We start from the raw sequence: 22,923 nt of genomic DNA on the forward strand, positions 1-22,923 counted from the left end.
CGATCTTGATTCTCCATTTTACAGATGAGGAAACTGAAGCACAGAGGAAGTGAAATGACTTGCCCGGGATCACACAGTCAGGGCAAAGAGTCCAGGCCTAGGAAACAGGGAACCTGAGTTCTAATCCTAGCTCTGCCATTTGTCCTCTGGGTGTCCTTGGACAAGTCACCTCGCTTCTCTGTGCCTCAGTCACCTCATCCCTAAAATGGGGAATGAAAAGACTGCGAGCCCCACGTGGGACATGGACTGTGTGCAACCTGGTTATCTTGTTTCTATTCCAGGGTTTAGTACAGTGCCTGGGACTTAGTAAGCGCTTAATGAATATCATTAAGAAAAAAAAGTGGACCCGGGAATAGAACCCAGGTCCCCTGACTTCCAGGCCCTGGCTCTTTTCCCTAGGCCACACTGCTGCACTCACCCAAGTGCTTAGTCTAGTGTTCTGCACACAGTAAGTGCTCAATAAATATTGTCGATTGATTTTTTTCACGGTATTTGGTAAGTGCTTACAATGTGCCAGGCACTGTACTAAGCTTGGGGGTAGATAAAAGATAATTGGGTTGAACACTGTCCCTGTCCCACACAGGGCTCACACTCTCAATCCCCATTTTACAGATGAGGAAACTGAGGCCCAGAGAAGTGAAGTGACTTCCCCAAGGTCACAGAGCAGAAAAGTGGTGGAGCTGAGATTAGAACCCAGGTCCTTCTGACTCTCAGGGCACTGTGCTAAGCGCTTCGGAGAGCACAATGGAACAATAAATAGACACATCCCTGCCCACAGTGATCTCACGGTCTAGAGGGGGAGACGGACACGAATATCAATAAATAAATGACAGATCTGGATGTAAGTGCAGTGAGCTGGGATGGGGGGGATGAATGAGAGATTCAAACTCGTGCAGTTGAGCGGAGAAAATTCTTCCAATAACCTTGGCTGACTTCCAAATAGCAGCTTGAGGTGGGGTAAACATGATTCCGGCCTCAGGGAACCCTGGGTGTAGATGAGCTAGAAACATCCCCAACCACAGGGAATCCCCAGTGTAGACAGGGTAGACATGACCCCGGCCTCAGGGAATCCCCAGTGTAGACAGAGCAGACATGACCTTAGCCTCAGGAAACCCCCAGTGTAGACGGGATGGATGCGACCCCTGATCTCAGGGAACCTGGGTGTTGACAGGATAGACAGGATTCCAGTCTCAGGGAGCCCTGGGTGTAGATGGGATACAAACAACCTCAACAACAGGGAACCCTGGGTGTAGACAGGGTAGACACGACCCCGGCCTCAGAGAATCCCCAGTGTAGACACGACCCTGGCCTCAGGGAATCCCCAGTGTAGACAGGGCAGACATGCCCTTAGCCACAGGGAACCCCCAGTGTAGACGGGATGGATGCAACCCCGCTCTCAGGGATCCTGGGTGTTGACAGGATAGACAGGACTCCAGTCTCAGGGAGCCCTGGGTGTAGATGAGCTAGAAACATCCCCAACCACAGGGAATGCCCAGTGTAGACAGGGTAGACATGACCTTAGCCTCAGGGAACCCCCAGTGAAGACAGGATGGATGCGACCCCCGGTCTCAGGGATCCTGAGTGTTGACAAGATAGACATGACTCCAGTCTCAGGGAGCCCTGGGTGTAGATGAGCTAGAAACATCCCCAACCACAGGGTATCTCCAGTGTAGACAGGGTAGACACGACCCCGGCCTCAGGGAATCCCCAGTGTAGACAGGGAAGACATGACTTTAGCCTCAGGAAACCCCCAGTGAAGACAGGATGGATGCGACCCCCGGTCTCAGGGATCCTGGGTGTTGACAAGATAGACATGACTCCAGTCTCAGGGAGCCCTGGGTGTAGATGAGCTAGAAACATCCCCAACCACAGGGTATCTCCAGTGTAGTCAGGGTAGACACGACCCCGGCCTCAGGGAATCCCCAGTGTAGACAGGGCAGACATGACCTTAGCCTCAGGAAACCCCCAGTGTAGACAGGTTGGATGCGACCCCGGGCTAAGGGAACCTGGGAGTTGACAGGATAGACAAGACTCCAGTCTCAGGGAGCCTTGGGTGTAGATGGGATACAAACAACCTCAACAACAGGGAACCCTGGGTGTAGACAGGGTAGACATGACCCCGGCCTCAGGGAATCCCCAGTGTAGACAGAGTAGACACGGCCCTGGCCTCAGGAAACTCCCAGTGTAGACGGGATGGATGCGACCCTGGTCTGAGGGAACCTGGGTGTTGACAGGATAGACAGGACTCCAGTCTCAGGGAGCCCTGGGTGTAGATGAGCTAGAAACATCCCCAACCACAGGGTATCTCCAGTGTAGACAGGGTAGACACGACCCCGGCCTCAGGGAATCCCCAGTGTAGACAGGGCAGACATGACCTTAGCCTCAGGAAACCCCCAGTGTAGACAGGTTGGATGCGACCCCGGGCTCAGGGAACCTGGGTGTTGACAGGATAGACAGGACTCCAGTCTCAGGGAACCCTGGGTGTAGATGAGCTAGAAACATCCCCAACCACAGGGAATCTCCAGTGTAGACAGGGTAGACATGACCCCGGCCTCAGGGAATCCCCAGTGTAGACAGGGTAGACAAGACCCCGGCCTCAGGGAATCCCCAGTGTAGACAGGGTAGACAAGACCCCGGCCTCAGGGAATCCCCAGTGTAGACAGGGTAGACAAGACCACGGCCTCAGGGAATCCTGGGTTTAGATGGGATAGAAATGACCCCGGCCTCAGGGAACCCCCAGTGTAGACAGGATTGACGTGACCCCGGCCACAAGGAACCCTGGGAGCGAGAAAATTATACATGGCCCTGGCCCCAGGGGACACTGGCTGTAGACAGGGTAGACATGACCCTGACCGGAAGGAAACCTTAATATAATAATAAGCGTGGCTCAGTGGAAAGAGCACGGGCTTTGGAGTCAGAGGTCATGGGTTCGAATCCCGGATTGGCCACTTGTCAGCTCTGTGACTTTGGGCAAGTCACTTAACTTCTTGGTGCCTCAGTTACCTCATCTGTAAAATGGGGATGAAGACTGTGAGCCCCACGTGGGACAACCTGATTCCCCTGTGTCTACCCCAGCGCTTAGAACAGTGCTCGGCACATAGTAAGCACTGAACAAATACCAACATTATCATTATTATTATTATTAAGTGCTTACCGTGTGCCAGGCACTGCACTAAGCATTGGGGTGGATATAAGCAAATGGAGTTGGACACAGTCCCTGTCCCACATGGGGCTCCCAGTGTTAATCCCCATTTTACAGATGAATTAACTGAGGCCCAAAGTGAAGTGATTTGCCCAATGTCGCACAGCAGACAAGTGGCAGAGCTGGGATTAGAACCCAGGACCTTTTGACTTCCAGGCCCGTGCTCTATCCGCTACACCGTGCTGCTTCTCAACCCTAGCCTCAGGGAACCCCCCTTCGTTGACGGGATAGCCACGAAGCAACGTGGCGTAGGGGATAGAGCACGGGCCCGGGAGCCGTAAAGTCATGGGTTCTAATCCCGGCTCTGCCATTTCATTCATTCATTCTTTCATTCAATCGTGTTTATTCAGTGCTTACTGTGTGCAGAGCACTGTACTAAGTGCGTGGGAAAGTACAATACTGCAATAAAGACAGACAATCCCCTGCCTACCACAAGCTCACCGTCTAGAGGGACTGCGGCTGTGTCTTGTCTGCTGTGTGGCCTTGGGCAAATCCCTTCACTTCTCCTGGTGCCTCAGTGACCTCATCTGTCAAAGGGGATTGAGATCGTGAGCTCCACGTGGGGCAGGGACCTACCCAATTTGCTCGTATTCAGCCCGGCGCTTAGTATAGTGCCTGGCACATAGTAAGTGCTTAACAAATAGCATCATGATGATGATGACGATTATTATTATTATTATTATGACCCTAGCCTCAGGCCACCTTGGGTGTAGACAGGATGGGAAACAGCTTCTCCCTCGGGGAGTCCTTACAGAACCCCTGGTATAGACAGAAATGACACAATCCTGGCCTCGGGAACCCCCCGGTGTAGACGGGGTAGACCGGACCCTGGCCTCAGGGAATCCCCAGCGTAGACGGAAGATAAGACTATCTGTATATATCGCTGATGTATTTATTTATTTCTATTAATGTCTGTTTCCCTCTCTAGACGGTGGACTCGTTGTGGGCAGGGAATGTGTCTATTGTATTATCCTCTTCCAAGCACTTAGTACAGCGCTTTGCACACAGTGAGTGCTCAATAAACGCATTTGAATGAATGACTGAAGAAGGAGGACACCCAGGCAGTTCTTCCCTCAAGGGGAACCCCTAGTTCATTCAATCAGCGCTGTCCGGGTGCAAAACGCTGTACTAAGCGCTTGAGAGAGGACGATTCAACAAGCAACAGGCACATTCCCTGCCCACAGTGAGGTCACGATCCAGACAATGAGCTCATAGTCTAGGTGTAAATAATAATAATAATGTTGGTATTTGTTAAGCGCTTACTAGGTGCAGACCACTGTTCTAAGCGCTGGGGTAGAGACAGGGTCATCAGGTTGTCCCACGTGAGGCTCACAGTTAATCCCTATTTTCCAGATGAGGTCACTGAGGCACAGAGAAGTGAAGTGACTCGCCCACGGTCACCCAGCTAAGTGGCAGAGCTGGGATTAGAACCCACGACCTCTGACTCCCCAGCCCGGGCTCTTGCCACTGAGCCACGCTGTAGACCGAATCCACGTGGCTCCACCGTCAGGGAGCAATCTTCACGGACTGTCCCCTAGAATGTAAGCTCGTTAATGATGATAAATAATTTTGGATTTTTTAAAGCCCTTAATATGTGGCAGGCCCTGAAATAAGCACCGGAGGGGATGCAAGCAAATCGGGTTGGAGACAGTCCCCGTTCCATGTGGGGCTTGCAGTCTCCAACCCCATTTTACAGATGAGAGAACTGAGGCCCAGAGAAGTGAAACAACTTGCCCAAAGTCACACAGCAGACAAGTGGTGGAACAAGGATTAGAACTCATGACCTTCTGACTCCCAGGCCTCTGCTCTATCCACTACGCCGTGCTACTTCTCGTGTGGGTAGGGATCGAATCTACCAATTCTGTTGCATTGTACTCTCCAAGCGCTTAGTACAGTGCTGTGCACACAGGTCATTCATTCATTTATTTCAATTAATTTATTAAGCACTTACTGTGTGCAGAGCACTGTACTAATCGCTTGGGAAAGTACAATACAACAATATACGGTGACATTCCCCACCTGCAGTGAGCTCAGAGAAGCAGCGTGGCTCAGTGGAAAGAGCACGGGCTTTGGAGTCAGAGTTCATGGGTTCGAATCCCGGCTCGGCCACTTGTCAGCTGTGTGACTTTGGGCAAGTCACTTAATTTCTCTGTGCCTCAGTTCCCTCATCTGGAAAATGGGGATTAAGACTGTGAGCCCCACGTGGGACAACCTGATTCCCCTGTGTCTACCCCAGTCCTTAGAACAGTGCTCGGCACATAGTAAGCGCTTAACAAATACCAACATCATCATCATCAGCTCACAGGCTACAGGGGGAGAGACAGACATCAATACAAATAAAGAAAATCACAGATCAATACCATTGATTGGCAGCTGCCTGGCCTAGTAGCAAGCTCACAGGCTTGGGAGTCAGAGGTCGTGGGTTCTAATTCCGGTTCTGCCACTTGTCTGCCGTGTGACCTTGGGCGAGTCATTCAACTTCTCTGTCCCTCAGTTACCTCATCTGTAAAATGGGGATTGAGAGTGTGAGCCCCCCGTGGGACAATCTGATTACCTTGTGTTCATCCCAGCGCTTAGAACAGTGCTTGGCACATTCATTCATTCAATAGTATTCATTGAGCGCTTACTATGTGCAGAGCACTGTACTAAGCGCTTGAAATGTACAAATGGGTAACAGATAGAGACAGTCCCTGCCCTTTGACGGGCTTAAAGTCTAATCGGGGGAGACGGACAGACAAGGACAGTAGCAATAAAATATAATAAGATAATAATAAGAGCTTAACATAATAAGAGCTTAACAAATACCACAATTATCCAGCGCCTAGTACAGTAACTGGCACATAGTAGGTGCTTAACAAACACCATAATTACTATTATTAATTATCTCTATGTCTGTCTCTCCCTCTAGACTATAAACCCTTTGTGTGTAGGGATAGAGTCTATCATCTGCAGGATTGCCCGCCAGCCGTGTCCACCTGCATGACTGACCACCTACAGAAGCAGCGTGGCTCAGTGGAAAGAGCCCGGGCTTCGGAGTCAGAGGTCATGAGTTCGACTCCCGGCTCTGCCCCTTGTCAGCTGTGTGACCGCGGGCGAGTCACTTCACTTCTCTCTGTCTCCGTTCCCTCATCTGTAAAATGGGGATTAAAGTGTGTGAGCCCCAGGTGGGACAACCTGATGACCCTGTATCTCCCCCGGCGCTTAGAAGGGCGCTCTGCACCTAGTAAGCGCTTAACAAATACCAACATTATTATGATGACCGTCCACCTGCTCGAACGGCAAACTGCCAGATTGACCGTCTGCGGGATCGTCCATCTGCCGGGTCCACCTGCGTGACCGACCGCCTACGTGACTCTCCGCCTGCTGGAATGTCCGTCTGCTGGACTGACCGTCTGCAGTGCTGACCATCCGTAAGACTGTCAAAGGGACTAACCATCTGTGCGACTGACCACCTTCCAGACGGTCTGCCTGTTGGACTGTCCCCCTGTCAGACTGACCATCTGCAGGACTATCTATAATAATAATAATAATGTTGGTATTTATTAAGCGCTTACTATGTGCCGAGCACTGTTCTAAGCGCTGGGGTAGACAGAGGGGGATCAGGTGGTCCCACGTGGGGCTCACAGTCTTAATCCCCATTTTACAGATGAGGGAACTGAGGCGCAGAGAAGTGAAGTGACTTGCCCACAGTCACACAGCCGACAAGTGGCAGAGCTGGGATTCGAACTCATGAGCCCTGACTCCAAAGCCCGTGCTCTTTCCACTGAGCCACGCTGCCTCTCCATCTCTATCCGTCGGGCTGACCGTGGGTGGGACCAACCGTCTGCCAGACTGAACATTCGCATGCTAGAGAAGCCGCGTGGCTCAGTGGAAAGGGCCCAGGCTTGGGAGTCCGAGGTCGTGGGTTTGAATCCCGGCTCCGCCACTTGTCAGCTGTGTGACTGTGGGCGAGTCACTTCACTTCTCCGTGCCTCAGTTCCCGCATCTGTAAGATGGGGATGAAGACCGTGAGCCTCACGAGGGACAACCTGATGACCCTGTATCTACCCCAGCGCTTAGAACAGTGCTCGGCACATAGTAAGCGCTTAACAAATATCAACGTTATTATGACTGCACACCTCCCGGATTGTCCGTCTGCTGGACCGACCACCTGCAGGACTGGCCACCTCCAGGACTAACCATCTACAGGACGATTTATCTCCCCGCAGCACTTATATCCACATCTGTCATTTATTGATTTCTATTCATGTCGGTCTCTCCCCTCTAAACTGTAAGTTCACTGTGGGCAGGAAATATGTTTATTGTTGTATCGTCCTCTCCCAAGCACTTAGTACAGTGCTCTGCACACAGTAAGGGCTCAATAAATACGATCGGATGAATGAATCTGTGGGCCTGATCATCGGTGGAACGCCTCTCGGCGACAGTCAAGACAACGCCACTCGACCTTTCCTGCGGAAATCTTGGGGATCCCCCGTCCCCCGACTCTGGCCCAAACAGCCCCGTCCCAGGCAGCAGAAGGGTGGCACCAAGGTGGCGGAGAGACCGCCGGGCTGGAAGTCCGGAGACCCAGTCCTTGGAGCCAGAAGGACCTGGGTTCTAATCCCGGCTCCAACATTTGTCTGCGTTGTGACCTTGGGCAAGTCATTTCCCTTAATCAGCAAAAGGGCTCGCCATCTTACTTGGACTGAGAGCCCCATATAGGATCGGATAGAGAAGCAACTTGGTGTAGTGGGTAGAGCCCGCGTCTGGGAATGAGGCGGCCATGGGTTCTAATCCCCTCTCTGCCGCTTGTCTGCTGTATGGCCTTGGGCAAATCACTTGACTTCTCTGGGCCTCAGTTCCCTCATCTGTAAAATGGGGATTAAGACTGTGAGCCCCACTTGGGACAGGGATTGTGTCCAAGCCAATTTGCTTGTATCCACCCCAGTGCTTAGTACAATGCCTGGCACATAGTAAGCGCTTAACAAATACCACAATTATCATTTTTATTATTATTATCATCTTGTATCTACTCCAGCGCCTAGTACAGTTCTTGGCACACAGTACACACTTAACAGATACCACAATTATTATTATTACTTAGACTTTGAGCCCCATAAGTGACAGGGACTATATCCAACCTGATCCGCTTATAACTACCCCAGCTCTTCCAACAAGACAGTCATTCAGTCAGTAGATCATGTTTATTAAGTGCTTACTGTGTGCAAGACATTGTACTAAGCGCTTGGGAGACAATAGAACAATATAACAGGCATTTCCCTGCCCACAGAGAGCTTACAATCCAGAGGGGGAGACAGACATGAATAGAAATAAATGACGGATATGGACGTAAAATGGACATAATTCAGACATTATAAAATAAATGAATAAATTAGGGTATTTGTTAAGCGCTTACTATGTGCAAAGCACTGTTCTAAGCGCTGGGGGTTACAAGGTGCTCAGGTTGTCCCACGTGGGGCTCACAGTTTTAATCCCCATTTGACAGTTGAGGTAACTGAGGCCCAGAGAAGTTAACGACTTGCCCAAGGTCATCCAGCTGACTAGCGGCGGAGCCGGGATTAGAACCCGTGACCTCTGACTCCCAAGCCCGCGCTCTTTCCACTGAGCCACGCTGCTTATAAAATAATATGGACATAAGGGGGACAAAAAGTCCCCCTTTTAGACTGTGAGCCCGTTGCTGGGCAGGGATTGTCTCTATCTGTTGCCAAATCATACTTTCCAAGTGCTTAGTACAGTGCTCTGCACACAGTAAGTGCTCAATAAATACGATTGAATGAATGAATGAAACGGTGTGGGGCCGGAAGCGGGGAATGAATGAAGGGAGCAAGTCAGGGCGACGCAGAAGGGAGTGGGAGAAGAGGAGAGGAGGGCGCAGTCAGGGAAGGCCTCTTGGAGGAGATGGGCCTTCAGGTATTATTATTATTACTGTGGTATTTGTTAAGTGCTGACTATGTGCCGAGCACTGTTCTAAGCACAGGCTTTGAAGATGGGGAGAGTCACTGTCTGCGATTCGAGGAGGGAGGGCGTGCCAGGCCAGAGGCAGGACGTGGGCGAGCGGTCAACGGCGAGATGGGCGCGATCGAGGGACATTGAGAAGGTTGGTGTTAGAGGAGCAGCAAAGTGTGTGGGCTGGGTTTGCCACACAGTAAGCGCTGAGGAAATGCCATTCAAAAGCAAGTCTTTGAGCTGCGCTGGGCCTCAGCTTCCTCATCTGTGAAATGGGGGAAAGACCAGGGAAGCTGAGGAAATAAAACCAGGTCGCTGATGTAACAGCCCTCCACAGGCTCCAATCTGTTCACGTGAGCAGGGGAAGACCAAGGGAGGAGGGGATTGTCGGGGGATCGGGTCTGGGAGAGCACTTATTGTGTGCAGAGCACTGTACTAGGCGCTTGTGAGAGTTCAGTGGAACAATAGACACATTCCCCGCCCACAGTGAGCTTACAGTCTAGAGGGGGAGCCAGACATTAACATTATTATTATTATGGTACCTGTTGAGCGTTTACTATGAGCCAAGCACCGTTCTAAGCCTTGGGGTAGATAGAAACTCATGAGGTTGGACACGGTCTCTGCCCAAGGGGCCTCACAGTCTTAACCCCCATTTTTTACAGATGAGACAACTGAGGCACAGAGAAGTAACTTGCCCAAGGTCACACGGCAGACGTGGCAGAGCTGGGATTAGAACCCATGACCTTCTGACTCCCAGGCCCACACTCCATCCACTACACCACGCTGCTTCAGCCGGAGACCCTCCATCTGGATTCTTCCAAGCCTGATGGGAAACACTTGAACTTTTTTCTCTTTTTTTTTTAATAGTACTTATTAAACACTAATAAATTTGATTGATTGATTGACTATATGGTAAGTACTCCACTAAGTGCTGGGGTAGGTACAAGCTAATCAGGTTGGACACGGTCCATGTCCCGCATGGGGCTCCCAGGCTAAGAAAGAGGGAGTAGGATTTAATCCCCATTCTACAGATGAGGGAATGAGGCCCAGAGAAGTGAAGTGACTTGTCCAAGGTCACACGACAGACAAGTGGCAGAGCCGGGATTGGAACCCAGGTCCTCTGAATCCCAAGCCTGGGATCTTTCCATTGTGAGAGAACAGCAGAAGCGGGACTGCAGTCCAGTCAGTTCAACTTTCATGGCTCTTCTGAGAGCTCACCTCCTCCAGGAGGCCTTCCCAGACCGAGCCCTCCTTTTCCTCCGCTCCTCCTCCCCTCCCCATCGCCCCGACTCCCTCCCTCTGCTCTACCCCCCTCCCCGCCCCACTGCACTTGTGTATATTTGTACTTATTTATTACTCTATTTTATTAATGATGTGCATTTATCTCTGGTTCTATTTATTTATATTGATGCTATTGATGCCTGTCTACTTGTTTTGTTTTGTTTTGTTGTCTGTCTCCCCCCCTTCTAAAAATAATTATATTGGTATTTGTTAAGCGCTTATTATGTACAAAGCACTGTTCTAAGCACTGGGGGAGATACAAAGTGATCAGGTTGTCCCAGTGGGGCTCACAGTCTTAGTCCCCTATTTACAGATGAGGTAACTGAGGCACAGAGAAGTAAAATGACTCGCCCAAAGTCACCCAGCAGACAAGCGGCAGAGCCAGGATTAGAACCCACGACCTCTGACTCCCAAGCCCAGGCTCTTTCCACTGAGCCACACTGCTTCTAGACTGTGAGCCCGTTGTTGGGTAGGGAGTGTCTCTATTTCGATGCCGAGCTGTACTTTCCAAGTGCTTAGCACAGTGCTCTGTATACGGTAAGCACTCAATAAAGCAGAGAAGCAGCGTGGCTCAGTGGAAAGAGCACGGGCTTTGGAGTCAGAGTTCATGGGTTCGAATCCCGGCTCGGCCACTTGTCAGCTGGGTGACTGTGGGCGAGTCACTTAACTTCTCGCTGCCTCATTTACCTCATCTGGAAAATGGGGATTAAGACTGTGAGCCCCACATGGGACAACCTGATTCCCCTGTGTCTACCCCAGCGCTTAGAACAGTGCTCGGCACATAGTAAGCGCTTAACAAATACCAACATTATTAAATACAATTGAATGAATGAATGAATGTCCCTTCACTTCATCGCTAAAATCCATCCTTTCCTCTCCGTCCAAGCTGCTCCCATATTGTTCCAAGCACTTATCTTCTGCCTCGATGGCTGTATCAACCTCCCCGCTGACCTCCCTGCCTCCTGTCTCTCCCCACTCTGATCCAAACTACACTTTGCTGCCCGGATCATCTTTCTACAAAAACGTTCAGTCCACATCTCCCCACTCCTCAAGACCCTTCACTGGTTGCCCGTCTCCCTCTACATTAAACAGAATCGCTTCAGCATCGGCTTTAAAGCCGTCCATCAGCTTGCCCCCCTCCTACCTCACCTTGCTGATTCTCTACTCTAGCCCAGACATTTTCAATCATTCAATCATAATTATTGTGCATTTACTATGTGCAGAGCACTGTGCTAAGCACTTGAGAGAGGACAATACAACAAAAAACAGACATATTCCCTGCCCACAATCAGCTTAATAATAATAATGTTGGTAATTTGTGAAGTGCTTACTATGTGCTGAGCACTATTCTAAGTGCTGGGTAGATACAGGATAATCAGGTCTTGTCCCACGTGGGGCCTCACACTTTTAAGCCCCATTTTACAGATTGAGGTAACTGAGGTACCGAGGAGTTAAGTGACCTGCCCAAAGTCACGCAGCTGACAGGTGGCGGAGCCGGGATTAGAACCCATGACCTCTCAGTCCTAAGCCGGTGCTCTTCCCACTGAGCCACGCTGCTTCTCTAACAGTCTAGAGGGGGAGACAGACGTGAATATAAATCAATAAATGACAGATATGGCCATATGTGTTGTGGGGCTGGGAGGGGATGGAATAAAGGGAGCAAGATTTCGCCTAATTATGTTTCGTCAATAAAGACCTGCTATGGAACCATTTATTTTTAACACCCCGACTACCTCTAGGACTGCAAGCTTACTGTGGGCAGGGAATGTGTCTACCAACCGAGTACCAACTCTCCCAAGCGCTCAGTACAGTGCTCTGCACCGTCATTGGGCAGGGATTGTCTCAGTTGCCGAATCGTACATTCCAAGTGCTCTGCACATAGTAAGCGCTCAATAAATACTATCGAATGAATGAATAAGTGAGCAGCGAGGCCTAGTGGATAGAGCCCCGGACTGGGAGTCGGAAGGCCGTGGGTTCTAATCCCCGTTCCGCCACCTGTCTGCTGTGTGACTTTGGGTAAGTCACTTCACTGCTCTGGGCCTCAGTTCCCTCGTCTGGAAAACAGAGATTAAGACTGTGAGCCCCATGTGAAGGCAGCGTGGAAGCAGCGTGGCTCAGTGGAAAGAACATGGCTTTGGAGTCAGGGCTCATGAGTTCGAATCCCAGCTCTGCCACTTGTCTGCTGTGTGACTGTGGGCGAGTCACTTAACTTCTCTGGGCCTCAGTTCCCTCATCTGTAAAATGGGGATTAAGACTGTGAGCCCCACGTGGGACAACCTGATTCCCCTATGTCTACCCCAGCGCTTAGAACAGTGCTTGGCACATAGTAAGCACTTAACAAATACCAACAATATGTGGGACAGGAACTGTGTCCAACCTGGTTACCTTGTATTTATCCCAGCCCTTGGAACCAGTGCTTGGCACATAGTAAACACTTAACAATTACCCCTCCAAAATAAATAAAATAAATAAACACCATTGACGGATGGACTGATTTTTTTTTCTACAAAAACCTTAGGAACCTAATTCCCTACACCTCAAGAAACTCCAGTGGTTGCCCATCCACCTCTGCATCAGACAGAAACTCCTCACCATTAGCTTCAAAGCCGTTCATCAGGTCGCCCCCTCCTAAACCCTCCCCCACTTTCCCTCCGCTCCTCCCCCTCTCCCTTCCCCTCCCCTCGGCACTGTGCTCATTTGTATAGATTTTTATTACCCTATTTATTTTGTTAATGAGATGTACATCCCCTTGATTCTATTTACTGCTATTGTTCTCGTCTGTCTCCCCCGATTAGACCGTAAGCCCGTCAGTGGGCAGGGATTGTCTCTATCTGTTGCCGAATTGTACATAACAAGCGCTTAGTACAGTGCTCTGAACATAGAGTAAGCGCTCAATAAATACTATTGAATGAATGAATGAATACCTTACCTCGCTGCTTTCCTCCTCCAGCCCAGCCCGCACGCTCCGCTCCTCTGTCAGCTGTGTGACTGTGGGCAAGTCACTTCACTTCTCTGGGCCTCAGTTACCTCATCTGTAAAATGGGGATTAACTGTGAGCCTCACGTGGGACAACCTGATTGCCCTGTATCTACCCCAGTGCTTAGAACAGTGCTCGGCACGTAGTGAGCGCTTAACAAATACCGACATTTATTATTAACACCAACCTTCTCTCTGTACCATGATCTCCTCTATCTCACTGCCGACCCCCGGCCCACGTCCCGCCTCTGGCCGGAACACCCTCCCTCCTCGAATCCCACAGACAATGACTCTCTCTCATCTTCAAAGCCTTATAGAAAGCCCATCCCCTCCAGGAAGCCTTCCCTGACTGCGCCCTCCTTTCCTCTTCTCCCGCTCCCTTCTGCGTCGCCCCGACCCGCTCCCTTTCTTCATCCCCCCTCCCAGCCCCACACCGCTTAAGCCCATATCTGTCATTTATTTATATTAATGTCCATCACCTCCTCTAGACTGCAAGCTTGTTGTGGGTAGGAAACGTATCTGTTTATTGTTGCATTCTCCTTAGTGCTTAGAACGGAGCTCTGCACACAGTAAGCGCTCAATAAATACGATAGAATGAATGATGATTGCCTGTGGCCAGATTTCAGGACTTCAGTGTTCCCCATGATATTAGAACCAGACAAATTGTTGTCTTGTCCTTGCGCTGTGTTTTGGGAGGTTTTAAATAGTATTTATTAAGCACTTATTATGTGTCAAATACTTTTCTAAGCACTGGAGTAGACGTAAGTGAATTAGACCCAGTCCCTGTCCGGCATGGGGCTCACAGTCTAAGTAGGAGGGAGAACAGGAGACCTTGGGCAAGTCACTTCACTTCTCTGTGCTTTAGTTCCCTCATCTGGAAAATGGGGATCAAGACTGTGAGCCCCTGGAGGGACAGAGACTGTGTCCAACCTCATTTGCTTGTATTTTCCACTTCCCCTTGAACTCAGTACTTAAGTAGGCACTTAACAAATACTATCCAATCCCATCACATTACGTACATATCTGTACTTTATTTATCCGTACTGATGCCTTTCTCCCTGCCTCTAGACTGTAAACTCATTATGGGCCGGGAATGTGTCTGTTTATTGTTGTACTGTCCTCTCCCAAGCACTCAATACAGTGCTCTGCACACAGTAGCGGAAAGAAAGAAAGAGAGAAAGAAAGAGAGAGAGAAAGAGAGAGAGAAAGAGAGAGAGAGAGAAAGAAAGAGAGAAAGAGAGAAAGAAAGGAAGAAAGGAAGAAAGAGAGAGAGAGAGAAAGAAAGGAAGAAAGAGAGAAAGAAAGAGAGAAAGAGAGAGAGAGAAAGAGAGAGAGAGAGAAAGAGAGAGAGAAAGAGAGAGAGAAAGAGAGAGAGAAAGGAAGAAAGGAAGAAAGGAAGAAAGGAAGGAAGGAAGGAAGGAAGAAAGAAAGAAAGAAAGAAAGAAAGAAAGAAAGAAAGAAAGAAAGAAAGAAAGAAAGAAAGAAAGAAAGAAAGAAAGAAAGAAAGAAAGAAAGAAAGAAAGAAAGAAAGAAAGAAAGAAAGAAAGAAAAAGAAAGAAAGAAAGAAACACCACAGGAGAACTAAGTCATGGAGAAGTGAAATGACTTTGCCAAGATCACATAGCAGGCAGGTAGCAGCACGGGTTTTAGAACCCAGGTCCTCTGACTCCCAGACCTTGGGCTCTACCCACTAGACCGTGCTGCTTCTCCCTAGGGGAGTGGGCAGGGAATATGTCTGTTATGTGGTTGTGTTCTTTGTGGGCCTGGGAGTCAGAGGACCTGGGTTCTAATTCTGAGTCTGCCATGTGCACATGTGTCTATGTGACCTTGGGCAAGTCACTTCACTTCTCTGTGCCCCAGTTACCTCATCTATAAAATGGGGATTGAGACTGGGAGTCCCCCGTGGGACAGGGACTGTGTCCAACCTGATAGAGCACGGGCTTGGGAGTCAGAAGGTCATGGGTTCTAATCCCGGCTCTGCCACGTGTCTGCCATGTGACCTTGGGCAAGTCACGTCACTTCTCTGGGCCTCAGTTCCCTCATCTGGAAAATGGAGATGACAGAGAGCCCCAAGTGGGACAGGGACCGTGTCCAACCCTATTTGCTTGGATCCACCCCAGTGCTTAGTACAGTGCCCGGCACCTAGTGAGGGCTTAACAAATACCATTATTATTATCATTATTACAGTTCTCCGTACATAGCAAGTGCTCAATACAGACCAATGATCGATTGATTGATTGAGGGGGTTGGTGGGCCCTCCGCGAACCGGAGAACTGACCGGCGCACCCGGTGGGCCCCCTCCCGCTCCTCTCCCGGGCCGGTCCTCCAGCCCCATTCTCCCTCACCCCTTCCTCTGCTCCCGCGGCCCCTCTTCCACCACCCCCCTGCCCAGTGCCCACCCCCCACCCCTCAACCCCTCAGGGCCAAGCGGACATCCACCTTCCTGCTTTGGCCCTGGAAACCCCCTGGATCCTGCCCCAGGATCTCACCTCCTGAACGAGGGGGAGGGGGCGATGAGAGCTGGGGCGTGGGGGGGGGGGGGAAGGGGGTCAGCGCACAACCCCAGCCCTATCTGCCCCCGTCCCCCCAGCTCCCAGACACAGGCTCCAGCCCCCAGCCCCCTCCTGCCCCAGCTTCAGACCCCGTCCCAAACCCTCACCTGCCAGCCCAAGACCCCACCCCCAGACTCCACTCCAAACCCCCAGTCTTCAACCCACTCCCACCCCAACCACGGCCCCTAGCTCCAGCCCTAGCCCCAGCCCCCCATTCTTATCCCAAACTCCCACGCCCAGCCCCTAATTCTCAGCCCCAACCTCAGCCCCTAACCCCAACCCCAGCCCCTAACCCAGCCCCAACTCCTCCAGAGACGAGAGTCCCCACCCACAGCACTTCTCTCTTTCTCTTCTCCTTTTTGGGAGGAAGCCTGCCTGGAAAGCCTCCAGGAAAGCAAGACAGAACGGACGGTGGGTGGGGGGACATGGTATCACGGGGATCCTGCCCTCCCACCCCTGTCCCAGTCCACAGTGGTCAATTCCCTCTCCCGTCCCCCCACCGAGGCCAGGTCTGGACGCCGCCAGGCAGTTGCAGTGGTCAGAGCCCTGATGCCGGGCCGTTTTCAGTCGGTCGGTCAATCAGTTGTATTCATCGAGCGCTTACTGTGTGCGGAGCACCGTAGAGAAGCAGCGTGGCCTAGTGTCAAGACCACAGGCTTGGGAGTCAGAGGTTGTAGGTTCTAATCCTGACTCTGCCATCTGTCTGCTGTGTGACCTTGGGCAAGTCACTTCACTTCTCTGGGCCTCAGTTACCTCATTTGTGAAATGAGAATGGAGACTGTGAGCCCCGTGTGGGACAGGGACTGGGTCCAACCTGATTACCTTGTACCTACCCCAGCGCTTAGTACAGTGCCTGGCACATAGTAAGTGCTTAACAAATGTCATTATTACTATTATTATTATTAATAAGCACCTGGGAGAGTACAACAGTAAACAGATACATTCCCTGCCCGCAGTAAACTTAGAGTCTAGACGGGAGACAGACATTAATAGAAATAAATAAAATTACAGCTATGGACGTAAGTGATGTGGGGCTTGGAGGGGGGATGAATAAAGGGAGCGAGTCGGGGTGATGCGGAAGGGAGTGGGAGAAGCGGAAAGGAGGGCTTAGTCAGGAAAGGTCTCTGGGAAGAGATGGGCCTTCAGTAAGGCTTTGAAGTGGGGGGCAGAGAAATTTTCTGTCAGATTTCAGAAGGGAGGGTGTTCCAGGCCAGAGGCAGGATGTGGGCGAGAGGTCAGCGGCCAGATAGACAAGATCGAGGGACGGCGATAAGGTTAGTAGTAGAGGAGCAAAATGTTTGGGCTGGGTAGAAGTAGGAGAGCAGTGAAGTGAGGTAGGAGGGGGCGAGCTGATTGACTGTTTTGAAGTCAATGGTAAGGGGTTTCTGTTTGATGCGCAGTTGGATGGGCAACCACTGGAGGTTCTTGAGGATTGGGGAAGTATGGCCTGAACGTTTTCGTAGCAAAATGACCCGGGCAACAGAGCGAAGTATGGACCGGAGTGGGGAGACACAGAAGGCTGGAAGGTCAGCGAGGAGGCTGATAAAGTGATCAAGCCGGGACAGGATAAGTGCTTGGATTAAAGTTGTAGCAGTTTGGATGGAGGGAGGATTTTAGCGATGTTGTGAACATCAATCCAACAGGATTTAGTGATGGATCGATTACGTGGGTTGAATGGCAGAGAGGAGTCATGGAGCCCACGGTTACGGGCTTGTGAGACAGGTGGTGCTGTCTAGAGTGATGGGAAAGTCATGGGGAGGGGAGGGTTTGGGTAGGAAGATGAGGAACTCTGTTTTGGACATGTTAAGATTGAGGTGACAGCAGGAAATCAAAATACAGATATCCTGAAGGCAGGAGGAAGTACAAGACTGCAGATAGGGAGAGAGACGCGTCGTCAGATCTATGGCCAGAGGGAGAAAGTTGTGGTGGTCAGAGCCCCGGGGCCAGGAAATTGCGGCAGGCCGAGTCCTGGGGCCGGGCAGTTGTGGCGGTCAGAGCCCTGGGGCTGGGAAGTTGTGGTGGTCAGAGTCCTGGGGCCGGGCTGTTGTGGTGGTCAGAGCCTTCGCGACATCACTAAAATCTGTCCTTTCCTCTCCATCCAAACTCCTATCCGGCTAACCCAAGCTCTTATTCATTCAATAGTATTTATTGAGCGCTTACTCTGTGCAGAGCACTGTACTAAGCGCTTGGAACATACAATTCGGAAACAGATAGAGACAATCCCTGCCCAATGACGGGCTTGCCGTCTAATCTTATCCCACCTTGATTACTGTGCCAGCCTCCTCTCTGACCTTCCCAGCCTCCTGTCTCTCCCCATTTCAGTCCATACTTCGCTCTGCTGCCCAGATGATTTTTTTACAGAAACTTTCCGACCATGGTTCCCCACTCCTCAAGAAAGTCTGGTGGTTACTCATCCACCTCCACATCAAACAAAAACTCCTCACCATCGTCTTTAAAGCCGTCCATCACCTTGCCCCCTCCCACCTCACCTCGCTACTCTCCTAATCCATCCCGGCCCGCACACTTCGCTCCTCTAATGCCAACCTTCTCACTGTGCCTCAATTTTATCTATGTCACCGCTGACCCCTCACCCATGTCCCGCCTCTGGCCTGGAACACTGTCCCTCCTCAAATCTGACAATGACTGTCCCCCATTTCAAAGCCCTATTGAAGACCCTCCAAGAGGCCTTCCCAGACTAAGCCCCGCTTTTCCTCATCTCCCACTCCCTTCTGCGATGCCCTGACTTGCTCCCTTTATTCATCCTCTGTCCCAGCCCCACACCACTTATGTCCATAGCTGTCATTTATTTATTTCTATTAATGTCTGTCTTCCTCTCTCTAGGCCTTGAGCTCATTATGGGCAGGAACTGTTTCTATTTATTGTTATATTGTACTTCCCAAAGCGTTTAGTTGCACACAATAAACACTCAATATATACGATTGAATGAAAGAGCCTTGGGGCCTTGGGGCCAGGAAATAAAAAAGCACTCAACAAACACAATTGAATGAAAGACCCTTGGGGCCAGGAAATTGTGGTGGTCAGAGGCCTGGGGCCAGGCAGTTGTGGTGGTCAGAGTTTTGGGGCTGAGCAGTTGTGATGGTCAGAGTCCTGGGGCCAGGGAATTGTGGTGGTCAGTGCCCCGGGGCCACAAGGTTGTGGTGGTCAGAGCCTGAGGTCACAAGTTGTGGAGGTCAAAGTCCTAGAACCGGGCAGTTGTGGTGGTCAGAGCCCTGGGGCTGAGCATTTGTGACGGTCAGAGTCCTGGGGCCAGGAAATTGTGGTGGTCAGTGCCCTGGGGCCACAAGGTTGTGGTGGTCAGAGCCCTGGGGCCACGAAGTTGTGGTGGTCAAAGTCCTAGAACCGGGCAGTTGTGGTGGTCAGAGCCCTGGGGCTGAGCAGTTGTGATGGTCAGAGTCTTGGGGACAGGAAATTGTGGTGGTCAGCACCCCGGAACCACAAAGTTGTGGTGGTCAGAACCCCGGGCTCGGGCAGTTGTGGTGGTCAGAGCTCTGGGGCCAGGATGTTGTGGTGGTCGGAATCCTGTAGCCGGGCAGTTGTGGTGGGTTGAGTCCTGGAGCCCTGGGAAGCAGCCTTACTTAGTGGTTAGAGCGAGGGAAGGGAAGTCAGAAGGTCATGGGTTCTAATCCCCACTCCACCACTTGCCTGCTGTGTGGCCTTGGGTAAGTCATTTCACTTCTCTGGGCCTCAATTACCTCATCTGTAAAATGGAGATGAAGACCGCGATCCCCATGCGGAACAGGGACTATGTCCAACTCAATTTGCTTGTATCCACCCCAGTGCATAGTACAGTGTGTAGCACATAGTGAGCACTTGGAAATACCACAGTTATCATTATTATTTTTGGAGCCGGGGAGTTGTGGTGGTCAGAGCCCTGGAGCTGCGTAGTTGTGGTGGGGCATGTGTGTATGTGTGGATTTGTGTGTGTATATTCATTCATTCAATAGTATTTATTGAGCGCGTACTATGTGCAGAGCACTGTACTAAGCGCTTGGAATGAACAAGTCGGCAACAGATAGTCCCTGCCGTTCGACGGGCTTACGGTCTAATCGGGGGAGACGGACGGCGAGAACGATGGCGATAGAGTCGAGGGGAAACATCCTGTAAAAACCGATGGCGGATAATAGGATACGATGGCGATGTACATTTCATTAACAAAATGAATAGGGTGATGAAATATATACGGTCGAGCCGGCGACGAGTACGGTGCCGAGGGGAGGGGAAGGGAGAGGGGGGAGGAACGGAGGGAAATGGGGGGGAAAAGAGGGTTAAGCTGCGGAGAGTGAAGGGGGGGTCGGTAGAGGAGTAGAGGGAGAAGGGGAGCTCAATCTGGGAAGGCCTCTCGGAGAGCGTGAGTTGTAAGTAGGGTTTTGAAGAGGGGAAGGGAATCAGTTTGGCGGAGGTGAGGCAGCGAGGGCGTTCCGGGACCGCGGGAGGACGCGGCCCGGGGGTCCGACGTGGGACGGGCGAGACGAGGGACGGAGAGGAGGCGGGCGCGGAGGAGCGGAGCGTGCGGGGAGGCAGTGGAAAGAGAGAAGGGAGGAGAGGTAGAAAGGGGCTACCTCTGCCTTCTTGCCTTGGAGAAGCCAGCACTAATGGTCACAGTCCTCTAGGAGCACTTGTAATAATGTTGGTATTTGTTAAGCCGCTTACTCCTGTGCCGAGCACTATTTCTAAGCACTGTGGTAGATACAGGGTCATCAGGTTGTCCCCACATGAGGCTCACGGTTAATCCCCATTTTACAGATGAGGTAACTGAGACTCAGAGAAGTGAAGTGACTTGCCCACGGTCACACAGCTGACAGACGGCAGAGCCGGGATTCAAACCCATGACCTCTGACTCCCAAGCCCGGGCTCTTTCCACTGAGCCACACTGCTTTCGTAACAACTTATGTGGCCGAGAAGGCCCATGTAGGACCCACAGTCACACAGGACACACAAAAGGTCCGTCCCTCGTTGCATCATCGTATATGATGTGGGCACGATTTTCTCTTCGGCCTCCTCGCCCATCTAGGTGTGTGCAGCTTTTGGAAGCAGAGAGGGGCTCTCCAGTTGGCGTCAGCGACCCGGTCCGCTCCGTCCTCGGCCACGGGCCCCCGCCACCCGCCTGGGCCGCGGCCCCATCCGAGCCCGCTGGCCCCCTATCCCGAGAACGCTCCCTCCATCTTCCCGGCTCCCGATCCCGGCTGTCCACCCAGCGGCTCTTGGGCAATCTCCCGGCCGGGGCTCGATCTCCTCCCGTGTCCTGCCCAGAGTGGACGCCTGAAGGAGACTGGGGTTTCGACGCTCCGAGACCGACCACATTCCGACACTTCACCGTCCGTGATCCGGTCCGTGATATTGAGGGGCAGCGTGACTCTGTGGAAAGAGCCCGGGCTTGGGAGTCAGAGGTCGTGGGTTCTAATCCCAGCTCCACCCCGTGTCAGCTGTGTGACTTTGGGCAAGTCGCTTCACTTCTCTGGGTCTCAGTGACCTCAACTGGAAAATGGGGATTAAGACTGTAAGCCTCATGCGGGGCAGCCTGATGATCTTGGAAAGAGCCTGGGCTTCGGAGTCAGGGGTCATGGGTTCGACTCCCGGCTCTGCCACTTGTCAGCTGGGTGACTGTGGACAAGTCACTTAACTTCTCTGGGCCTCGGTTCCCTCATCTGTAAAATGGGGATTAACTGTGAACCTCATGTGGGACAACCTGATTACCCTGTATCTGCCCCAGCGCTTAGAACAGTGTTCTGCACATAATAAGCTTTTAACAAATACCAACATCATTATTATTATTATTATTATTACCCCAGCGCTTAGAACAGTGCTTACCACATAGTAAGTACTTAGCAAATACCATCATTATTATTATTACTATATTGAATTTGACCTTAAGCAGTGCCAGTGGGACCCTTAGATCCAGCAGGCCAGGGCCAGAGCCGGGACTCAAATCTAGATCTCCCCACCCTTGAGCTCTTTCCACTAGACCACACTGAAAATTAGTAGTAATAATAATAATGATGATAGTCGTTAAGCACTTACTATGTGCCAGGCACTGTACTAACCCCTGGGGTGGATACAAGCAAATCGGGTGGGTCACGGTCTCTGGCTCACATGGGACTCACAGTCTAAGTAGGAGAGATAACCGTTATTGAATCCTCATTTATCACAGTGGAGGAAACTGAGGCCCAGAGAAGTGAAGTGACTTGCCCAGGGTCACACAGCAGAAAAGTGGCGGATCTAAGATTAAAACCCAAGACCTTCTGATTCCCAGGCCCGCTCTATCCACTACACCATGCTGCTTCTATTCTCTTTCTTTCATGGGAAACAACATGACCTAATAGAGGGCCTGGGAGTCAGAGGACTTGGGTTCTAATCCCGGCTCTGCCACTTGCTTGCTGGGTGACCTTGGGTGAGTCACTTTGTTTCTGTGGGCCTCAGTTTCCTCCACTGTGAAAAATGAGGATTTAATACCTGTCATCCCTCCTACTTAGATTGCGAGTCCCATGTGAGACGGGGACTGTTTCTGACCAGATTGTATCTACCCCAGCACTTAGAACAGTGCTTGGCACATAGTAAGCCCTTAACAAATATAATAATAATAATAAAAATGGGAAGCAGCAGCATGGTCTAGTGAAAAAAAGCATGGACCTGGAAGTCAGAGGATGGGGTTTCTAATCCTGACTCTGCCATATGTCTGCTGCGTGACCCTGGGCAAGTCACTTTACTTCTTTGTGCATTAGTTCCCTCTGTAAAATGGGGATTAGGACTGTGAGCTCCAGGTGCGACAGGGATTGTGTCCATCCTGATTACCACATATCTACCCCAGTACTTCCCCTCTCAGGGACGCACCTGGAGAGTTTCCAGTCCTCTACCAGTCACGACTACAGGAGGGAGAGTCAAGCAGAGGCCTACCCATTCCATTCCTAGCTTGCCAGTGGCTAATAATAATAATGTTGGTATTTGCTA

The sequence above is a fragment of the Ornithorhynchus anatinus genome, chromosome 1 (assembly GCF_004115215.2).
Source record: "Ornithorhynchus anatinus isolate Pmale09 chromosome 1, mOrnAna1.pri.v4, whole genome shotgun sequence".
Taxonomy (NCBI): domain Eukaryota; kingdom Metazoa; phylum Chordata; class Mammalia; order Monotremata; family Ornithorhynchidae; genus Ornithorhynchus; species Ornithorhynchus anatinus.